At 28.3% G+C, this 8,080-nt stretch overlaps 1 long non-coding RNA gene and 1 other non-coding gene across 3 annotated transcripts; both read left to right on the top strand.

Moving 5' to 3' along the window:
- The first annotated feature begins 1,466 nt into the window (after nucleotides 1-1,466).
- LOC114392988 lies at nucleotides 1,467-7,115 on the top strand. 2 transcript variants are annotated; one of them, XR_003662447.1, is made up of 5 exons: nucleotides 1,467-2,078; nucleotides 5,188-5,274; nucleotides 5,976-6,039; nucleotides 6,566-6,772; nucleotides 6,854-7,115. It is a non-coding gene; the product is annotated as an uncharacterized LOC114392988 (long non-coding RNA). The 2 variants fall into 2 exon arrangements; XR_003662448.1 differs by lacking the exon at nucleotides 5,188-5,274.
- On the top strand, nucleotides 1,710-1,797 carry LOC114394319. The gene has a single exon (XR_003662723.1). It is a non-coding gene; the product is annotated as a small nucleolar RNA U36a (small nucleolar RNA).
- Nucleotides 7,116-8,080: the final 965 nt, after the last annotated feature.

Here is an 8,080-nt window from a genome sequence, read left to right as displayed (position 1 = left end):
TGAATACTGAATGGATGCATAAATTTTGGAAATGATGAAGGCCATGATTGATTGAAACAACTACTTAGCCAAAAAGCTTACCTTGTTCATGAATGATTAATCCCTTGCACCCATGTTGAGCTTGTTATTGATTGATTGAGTTGAACCTTGAGCCTGTGAAATTATATCTCCATCTACCTTGTCTTAGGTTGTAGGAGAGCGTCGTGCACTACTACAAAAAGTAGTTTTAACATCGGCTTATTAACATCGGTTTTGGACAAAACCGATGTTAAGTTAACATGGTGGCATATTTGTAAATAGAGTATCCTTCTTAACATCGGTTTTCCAAAAAACCGATGTTAATGCATACACGTTAACATCGGTTTTTCAAAAACCGATGTTAACTAATGACGTTAACATTGGTTTTTCAAAAACCGATGTTAACGTATGATATGTTAACATCGGTTTTTTGGAAAACCGATGTTAATGCATACACGTTAACATCGGTTTAAAACCGATGTTAATGCATACATGTTAACATCAATTTTTTAAAAACTGATGTTAACTAATGACGTTAACATCGGTTTTTGAAAAACCGATGTTAACGTATGATATGTTAACATCGGTTTTTTAAAAAACCGATGTTAATATAAACTTTTTTTTAATTATTTATATATTTTTTTTAAAAATCATATATTGCGTTATTAATTATATTTTAATTAAAAAATAAAATAAATAATAAACAATAATAAATTCAAAAGGTAAGCATTTAAAAATTAAACTAAATTTTTAAAATGAATTTCTTAATTTTAATTTTATTATTTCATGATTATCATTTAAATATAACACACATTTATATAAATTATTTGATATTAATTAATTTGAAAATAAAAAAAACTATTTTTAATAATAGAGTTTAACTTTTATAAATTTTTTATAGAATGTTGGTAAAAATAATTATATCGTAAAAAAATTAAAATTTATTATTAATATATTTATTTAATTATTATAAAAATAAAAAAAATTAGTTTTTTCTTCTTAAAAAGGAAAATGGAGAATATTGTTTAAAAATTATATGAAATCTTACTATATTTATATTATCGTATTTTCTTTAAATTTAAAGTAAATTAAAATATTTGTATATATTAATTTAATTTATTGAAAATATATGATATAGTGGTTTAATTTAAATAATTATAGTTATCTCATATATTTGTAGGATTTTAAAAAATGATATTTTCATTATTTTTAAACAAATTTTTCAGAACAAAAATAAAAATATTTTCATGAGACACGAAAATTATGTTTTAAGTCTTTAAATTTAGAGTTAATTATAATCCGCATGTAATTTATTTTTATTACATTTATTATTTTTAACCTCATTTGTTAATTATGTGATTTTTTTGTTAATAAATTTAATAAAAAAGGATTTGATGTGCCTATATAAAACCTCGCAGCGAATAGGGTTTAGCCCCACCAACTTAAAATATTCACGACTCTCTCGAAATTAGTTTAGGTTTAGGGTTAAGTTTTATTTTCCTTCAATTCCTCTTTTCGAACACCACACATGTTCTCTGAAAACGGAGCTAGTCCTAAAGGCGCAAATCGAAACGCGATCGTTTTTCTCCTTGGGGCGAGGGTTCTTCTTTTGTTCCTCCGAAAACAGCCATCACATAACTCCCTCAATTAAGGGTTTATTTGTTTATTTTTATGTTTGTTTTGGAATTTCTCGGCGATGATATACCTTATCCGCGCTTCTGAGTTTTCTCGATGAAGCACAATTGGTTAAAATATGGTTGAATTTCTTGATATGAGCCATGTTTTGTGAAATAAAATGTTTAGTTTTAATTGTTTTCAATTTTCACATTGTGTGCTTTGCTTTTCCAGTTGTTACAGGTGTCGTTGGTATGCTTATTTCACAGTTTTGATTGATTTGCAGGTGTCTATTCCATCTTTCGGGGAGAAAAGTTCGCAATTGCATAGCTTTCCCCTTGCTTCGTTAGCTGATGAATGTGAAAAATTCTATGAATTGGAAAGTAGCAAGGCCTTCGATGATTATGCGGGAAACTACTTTGTGCTTGCAACAGTGTTTCCTTCTAGTAAGTTTCATTTATCTAATTATTAGATTTATCTAATTTTGCATTTCATAACTGTTGGATAGCCAATATAGCTTCGAAAACAGCGAGTAATATGGTGCATGAGTTAAACTTTATATTTCATTCTTACAAATAAAAAAATTATTTAAATAAAATTTAATCTAAATCCTTAAAGATAGAAATAGTATTTTTTTACCTTATTTTTTAACTAAAATTTGTTTTAATCCTTGATCTTTTAAAATATTTTTTTTCAACGACCGTAATTAGGATTTTTTTCTTTCTTTTGGGAACCCGAGGTATTCAATTTTTTTTAATATCAATTCATGACATTAAATATTGTTTGAAGATTCAGCAGTTAGGTGATTCATGTGCAGATATACCACGTAACTTTCAAAGTAATTAAATAGTCTTGAAATCAAATAAGATGGGATGATCTTAGAAAATATATATTGACTACTCAAAAATAATTAAAAAGAAACTAAAATCCAAGTTAAAAAAAGATATTAATAACTCTCGTTACTATGTTTTTTCAATTTGTAGATTGATTTGGAAAGCTTCCCAGTTTATGATAGTCTTATTCAACTTAAATAAATAAGCTTTAGTGAAAGATAAGTGTGGTTTAAATTTACCAGCCACATGCTGTCGTTTTCCTATCATATTGGCATATTATTTTTAAACAAAGAGTGGTTAAAATACGTAAACATATATTGTAACACATTCAAATAAACAAGGAATAAATTAATTAAAGTATTATTCTCTTTTTATATCATTTTATTTGTCATTTTGGTTTTATTTTTCCTGTCATTTTACAAGATCAATAAATTAATTAAAGTATTAAATATTTTTCTATTATATTCTTAATTATTTATTGTTAAGTGGGAAAAAAGGTATGAGTTTGAGATAATTGAATCAATATAAAAGATATGATTCTTGCATAATACTAAATACATGCCGTTAAGAAGATGCATATTTTAAAAAATGTGATTATATCCCATGAAAATTAATCAACATTATAATGATTTGCTCAAAAAGATCCAAATTTTTAAAATTATATTGAGCTTTATAGAGTCAAAAACTTTAATTATGATGATTATTTAAAATAGAAAAAATTTACAATTTATTATATAAAAAATAATTGTTAATAATTAAAATGCACTATGCCTTGTATTTAAGGATTTTTTTAAAAATAATCTTATATTTTTAAGAACAGAGGAGGAAGTATATCATATTAGTAGTTTTTTTTTGGAATTATTATTTTGCATTTTTTTCTATGAAAATTAATTTAATTAAAAAAATGTGTATATTGTGTTATTTATATAGAAATAATTTTCAATTAATTTGTAAAGAAATATTTTTTTCATTATAAATTGATTAATTTAATATTTCTTTTAAAAATTAATTTTTAGTTTCTATAAAAATTAGTTTTACTAAATTCTAAATTAAATGGGACCGACAGGAAGTCTTATCAAGATTTTTTTTCTATACTATAGTCTAGTTTTATCATTTTATTGGTAAGAAGTGTAAATGATAATTGACGTATGAAAATGTTTTTTTTTAAATTGTATCTTGTTCTATTGTAATTGAATAATTCATATTATATACATATTCAATAATTGTATAATTTATTTTATGCACGCATTTTATATAATCGGTACCGGCCAGTATGTTTTTCTTATTTTCTTAATTAGAAAATGCAAAAGACATTGATATTATTTTCTTAATTTTATATAATTCATAAGTTATAATTTTTTATTATTGGATTATTTTCAAATTGATATAGAGGTAGTCAAATTCACCACCAACCTCTCATTGCTTGAATAATTGCGTTGGTCTTTGACATTGGGATATTTGTTTTGATTTTAATTTAAATGAAAGGCAAAAATAAATAATTAGACCTTTCGATGACGACAAAATATCTACAATGTTTCGTACTTTTGGCTGGGTCATATTTACTATTTATTATTTTCTTTTATATGTTTCGTACTTTTGGCTGGGTCCCATTTTTAAAAATAATCTTATATTTTTAAGAACAGAGGAGGAAGTATATCATATTAGTAAATTAATATTTTAGGGTGTGTGCTTTGAAAGAAAACGAGAGAAACAAACATCACAACAATATTCTAGGGTCCTTTTCTCCGTCTCTCACATGATCGTCCTCTAGCTTCTTCCTCTTTGTCTTCTTATTGGTCCTTTAGTTTCATTTTCCTTGTTGGATTGTTGTGGAGTTTGGTCGGATCAAAGCTTTCTTCGTTTCTCTCTCTTGAAGAATCTGGGTGTGGGCGTGGCAAAGTCCAGAAGAGTCCAGAAGAGTTCAGCGGCGACATTGGAGTTGCTTTGGACTAATTCATCTCTCAGCTTAAGCTTCAGTTTCTTATTTGATAGAACCATTCTGCTCTATCAAACCCTTGACAGACACAGTCACAAAATCAAAGAAAGTGTTTTGGGGAAGACGCAAACAAACGACACCGTACATTCGGAGGGTATAACTAACAATGTATTTCTTCTTTTGGGCTTTGAAATGCCTTTTGTTCATTTTTAAATTCAGAAAAACTTTGACCTGTGCATATGTAATCTATTTCATGCATACAATTGGTCTTCCTCATTTTGATGTCCAAATGCAAGTTGCAATTTGAGACAATCATTGGTTTGCCTTGTTTTTTTAGTGTATCCAAAATAGCTAGTAGTAGTACGAATACGTATTTGAAATTCAATATCATTTTCACCCGACTCACATTGTTCCTATAAGTGATGAATGTGGTCAATGCTGTAAAGGAATTAGCATTGCAAATCCAAGTTGTAAAATCTAGAACCTTGTTATATTTTTCTTGTGAACAAGAGAAAATGCTCTAACTTGAACTGCAAATGTTTTGTTGATTCACTCTCTTCGATGCTAGGTTGGCTTGTAAGCTATTTTTGTGTTAAATTTGGTATACGATCACTGCTTATATTTATACCAAATCCTTTAAAGATTGTATTTGTAGGACATATAGTCTAAACTGAAAAATATGCCAAAGTTTTATTTTGAATCACCAATGGTCATGCCAAGTAGAGCAATGCTAATTCATTTGACAGTCTTCTAATTATGCATTTATTTTAATCTTGATCCTTCCAGGCATGGGTCACACTTGGCAGAGCACAACTTAATTTTGGTGAGCCTGATAATGCTATTGAAAGCTTTGACCGTGCTTTAGCTCTCAAGGTTAGTCTATGTTAAAATAATGAATGTTTTAATAAGTTGACTAACTTACAGCAGAACAATGTTTTAATAATCCAACTCATGAATCCTTGATTAACGCAAGATCTCAACCTGTTATGGATTGTCTTACGCATTTTAATTATTTTATCATAAGCTTTGTGTTCTTCAAAACTTGAGACAAAATATAATAATATTGGTTACAAATTAGTATTAATGTTAATATATAAGACAAATTAAAAAGCATATTTGACCGTGATTATTCTTCTTATTGGCCACTATTCCTATGTTTTCTCTTGGGCATGTGATTGATGTACGTGACCTATATGGATCACGTTCCATGAATGACCCCAATGGAATTTTCATCACTTTCATTTGGACACACCCCATAAGTGTAGATTCACTGTTCTGTAGATATGATATCACTTTAGATCCTCTATCTTCATTCATATTTTCATAGCTTCCCAGTAATGTTGAAAATTTTAACTATTGAGTTAGGTTCCCCATAAGTAAGTATTGCCATGTGTTCGAATTTGAGTGTTACATTTCTACTTTGTAAGAATTGATTAATTTAGTATACTCCCAACCAAAGATTATAAGTTGTGTGTGTATATATAATTTAGAATAAATTGTTTTCATATCTTCTGAGCGTTTGTTATACTTAATCTTACTCTTTTTTTTATCATACACAAAATTGTCTTATGTAGGTGTTCATTCAGTTATTTCTTTGATTCTTGCTTTCATTTTGGACCGTGCTGCTCATCATCACAGGTACAAATGTTTGTTACCAATGAATATTTTTATTACGTGTTCACTGCCATTAATGACAATTGATATATGCTATACAAATTGTGTTCATGATGAGTGAACCTTAGATTCCCGTTTGAGATTGGATGCAATGATTCTTGCGGACAGTTTGCATTAATCATTGTATTCAATCTTGAATTGTCCGTTTGGACAGTTTGGGGAGACTGATATTTTTATGGTAGATTCATGTGTTAAGGTTAAAATTATTTTGTTTAATTTGATGAAATTTTGGTAATGCATTTCTAGTTGTTCTTTGAGTGCATACTTGATTATCGGGAAATTAATTTCACCGATTTCATGTCGTGTACTTAGAGACCAATGCGAAATGCTGCCAAAATTTTGTCAAATTTAACAAAATAGAATTAACCCTGATGTATGAAGCTACCATAAAAGACGGTCTTGCCGAATGGGATAGGGCCACACCTTTAATAAAAAAGTGAGATTTTCATGCATCGAATAACTTTGAGAGTATGACCGAGTTATTACTTAGATGGATCGAAGTTGGATGAATGAAAGTCGCATCAGCCCAGAATATGAGGAAGGCGTCGAGCAATTCTTACAATTTGCTTCACAAAGAGGTCAACCGGATGAAGATGGAAAATATTATTGTCCTTGCATCAATTGTGAATAGTAACATATTCGTTAACATCGGTTTGTTATTATAATCTTAGGATCTTTCAGGAATAATTGGGAGACGGTAATTGTTTATTACAAACAAATTTGGTTTTTTTATAATTGTTATTACATTATTAATTTATTTTTTTATTTCATCATGCAGTATTTTAATGAAGTTAGACCATTGGAAGCAGAGAGATTTAAGGCACTTCGCATACAGTGGGCACAATATTATCTAAAAGTTAGAAATCAAACATAGGATGTTAGGCAACTATGTAACTTTAGGTTAATAAATTAGTTTACGTACTTTGCATTATATTTTTTACAATTGTTGTTTCATCTTAACATTGAACAACCTTTGTTGATAGCTAGTTTTTTGCTAAAATCTATTTGAAAACTGAATGCAAATGATATATGTTGTGTGCTGTGTGGTCTGATTTTAAATTTACAGGTTAAATTTTGGTTTTTTGTAAAAACAAAGACATTATATAAAAAAAATTCCTGAAAACAACATCGGTTTTTTATAAAAACCGATGTTAACGTGGGTTAACATCGGTTTTCTGTAAAAAAACCGATGTTAAAATTCAATAATAACATATTCGTTAACATCGGTTTGTTATAAAAACCGATGTTAATTGTCAATAATAACACATTCGTTAACATCGGTTTTTTTGTAAAAACCGATGTTAACTTTCAATATTAATATACATTTTCTGGGTGTAATTCATATTAGCAACATCGGTTATTTATATAACCGATGTTGGTAATTTTACTTTAACATCGGTTTTTGAAAAACCGATGTTAACGATAATATTATCAACGTCGGTACTTTCATAAATAACCGATGTAGAAAGCATATTTTCTAATAGTAGTGGTTCAAAGAAAATTTGTCCCAAATTTGGGGGAGATTATTGGGTGAAGAGAAGATTGGTAAGACAAATAACAACCACATAGAAAAATTGTCAAGAAGCAGTAAATAAAAGCTGCTAAAATAAAAAAAAGAGAGAAATTAAAAAAATTCAAGAATAAAGGTTGTGTGGGCTGTTATTTGAAGTTAAAGTGCTTCAAATGGAAAAAGGCTAGTAATTGAGCTGGAATAAAAAAGAAAAGAGTTGATATAACGATGAATGCTCTCCTAGAACATAAGATTTCGCAACCTAGAAAAATCATGATTTGTTTGTAGCCCAGCCTCATTACAAGCCTAGAAAGTCCTTCGGATTCAAATTGTGTGTTTGTGATTGTATGTCATGAGATGAAATTCAAAAGATGGAACTTGTATTGGTTGTTGATCGATGAATAGCCTAAACACTTGTGCTTGAGTGAAATAGTAACTGTGACGATGTGGTTTGATGATCTTTCCTTGATAACTGTCTTGCTTTTACACTATAAC

Source organism: Glycine soja, chromosome 17 (assembly GCF_004193775.1).
Source record: "Glycine soja cultivar W05 chromosome 17, ASM419377v2, whole genome shotgun sequence".
Classification (NCBI taxonomy): Eukaryota; Viridiplantae; Streptophyta; class Magnoliopsida; order Fabales; family Fabaceae; genus Glycine; species Glycine soja.
Note: the sequence above shows the minus strand (reverse complement) of the source record. Positions and strands in the feature narration are given on the sequence as shown.